The sequence below is a fragment of the Myotis daubentonii genome, chromosome 10, assembly GCF_963259705.1.
Source record: "Myotis daubentonii chromosome 10, mMyoDau2.1, whole genome shotgun sequence".
Classification (NCBI taxonomy): domain Eukaryota; kingdom Metazoa; phylum Chordata; class Mammalia; order Chiroptera; family Vespertilionidae; genus Myotis; species Myotis daubentonii.
The window spans coordinates 72,307,554-72,309,969 of NC_081849.1; the positions used below are offsets into that span (position 1 = coordinate 72,307,554).

General features: G+C 36.7%; 1 non-coding gene across 1 annotated transcript; it reads right to left on the reverse strand.

Moving 5' to 3' along the window:
* Positions 1–1,660: 1,660 nt before the first annotated feature.
* LOC132211625 (U2 spliceosomal RNA) lies at positions 1,661–1,843 on the reverse strand. The gene has a single exon (XR_009447525.1). It is a non-coding gene; the product is annotated as a U2 spliceosomal RNA (small nuclear RNA).
* Between the last annotated feature and the right edge of the window lie 573 nt (positions 1,844–2,416).

The following is a 2,416-nucleotide window of genomic DNA, read 5'->3' on the forward strand; positions in this document are numbered from 1 at the left end:
AATGTGTGGAAAGTATGTGATGGAGAGGTTTATAAATTCCTACTAGGAGTTTAGTTGCTAAGTTCTAACCTTGCTATAAATATTCAACTATTTAACAAATTAGTAGCAATTTCCTTGAATTCAGAGTATCACTTCATGTATCAAATCATTTGTTACTTTGCCCCTTAGGAAATCAAGTTACTGGTGATGGAAGCAATCTGGTTTGAGAGAGTTAAACAAGTGCATGGTTTTCACAATTTTTGGAATTGATTACACTATGTTACTTTCTAAGGAGAAAGAATCATTTAATAATTTTAAAAAGGACTTATACATGCTACCTCTCATTTTGTGCATTAGAGAATAATCTAGTAAAAGGTATTCCTTAGAATAGTTACGAATATTACTAAAAAAATAAAACAGTATTACTAATCTTATTATGGCTAATCAGACTCAGTTAAGTATGTACCAGCACTTAATTTAGCTATCTAAAAACAACAACAAAGGGAACCAGTCCTTTTCCTAGGTCTAAAATGTGCATGTCCGTTTTTGTTGTTTGTTTTTTGTTAATCCTCACCTGAGGATATTTTTCCATTGATTATTTATTTATTTAAAGAGAGAATGGAAGGGAGGGGTAGAGAGAGAAACACATCAATTGGGTGCCTCCCACTTCCACCCGGACCAACCTGGGCTGGGGATTGAGCCTGCAGAGGTACATGCCCTTGACCAAAATTGAACTTGGGACCCTTCAGTCTGTGGGCCAACACTCAATGCGCCGAGCCAAACCGGCTAAGGCAAGCATGTCAAACTCAAACGCTAACACAGGCCAAATAAATCAAGCATGCTGTCGGTGGGCTTGACATGCTTGGGCTAGGGCTTTTTCTTAAGAATAATAATTGAAGTTGATTTAAAGTATCCACAACCCTTGATAGTTTTTTTTGACTACTATTTGTAAATATGGATTTCAGGTTTAGTATTAACATAAGTAATCTCTTGCTGATGAAGAGATAGCATTTCACTCATTTTTCAGAAAGTTAAACTTATCAGGCTGTGTGTGTTGTTTTACCCTAATATTTTAAGGTATATTTAATATACCTTAAAGTTCAAACAATTCTCATCTATCTTTTCATTCTGCACTCAGAGGATACTAAAGTCAGGGGTGGGCGTGGGGCAGAAGAAAATTTCATATAAAAACAAAATCCAGTTAAAGTCACAGGTAGAGTATTTTCTTACTTTGAACTTGAGTTTCAACAAATGTGAAATAGACCATGACTACTGAAAAATACCCCCAAAAGTGTTAAGAGTAGGCAACAGGGTCATTAATGTTTATGCTATAAAGCTCGTATTTGCAAAATTTCCTTTCACATATTTTTATAAGCCCTGTTACTGGAATGCCAACCTCATGACACATAAAACACATATAGCTACTAAAGGCTGGCACACTGGCCCTTAAAACTGACAGCAAGAGACAAAAATAATTAAACCCACGGGCACAACAAATTGGGTCCTCCAGTATCAGAGCAAGCAATACTACATACACCTTGATAAACCCTGAACACATCAAATAATTATAAACTCAAATGATCACTGGTTTTATATACTGTTGGAAGTTTATAGGTTACAATGTCCTCTAGATTTGAGAACTATGGATACTGACTAAAACTAAGGCCAGTTTTGTGGGTTTTTTGGGTGCACTGTTCCCGGAAGTACTGCAATACCAGGTCAATGCACGGAGTGGACGAGGCAAGCTCTATTCCATCTCCCTGCTCCAAAAATACATTTAGCATATTGTCCTCAGAGGACATATCAGATATTAAATAGATAAGAACAGATACTACACGACCTCAGCAAAAGGCCTAGAAGCGATAAGGCCAGTTTTTTTCTTTCCATTTGTGTGTGTGTGTTGGGGGGGAGGCAGAACCATCTGTCCCATCAGCTGGACCTGTTTCCCCCACCTTATAAGAGGATGAAACCTTGCTTCAAAGCAATCCTAACCTTTCATCTCTTCTCCAAATTCTAGTGGTCAAAAATGTGTTTTTAAAATAAAAGTATTTTACACTGTGTCTAATTAAAAAGTGTTATTAATCTCTAAAAAGCATCTACAAATTGGCCTGGGTCACCAATGTAAAGAATGGCTCATTTTACTTGGAAAGTTTCAGAGGCAAAGGCTCAAGTTGTATTAACTAGGAGCAGGAAGAGGCACACTTCAGGGAGTTGTGAACAAAGAAATGAAGGTATGAAATAGCACAACTATTTCGATATGGTTATGGTGTTCAGTTTAGCCCATCAGGGGATGTCTGCTATATGAACCCAGTTAGATTTAAACAGAAATAGGGAAATAAGTTTGGGGTATGACTTACTCAGATAATGAAATGGAGAATGAGAGGTGAAATAATTTTTTTAAGAGAATGAGTGAATAAAGTTCTTAGGAATCAAGTAC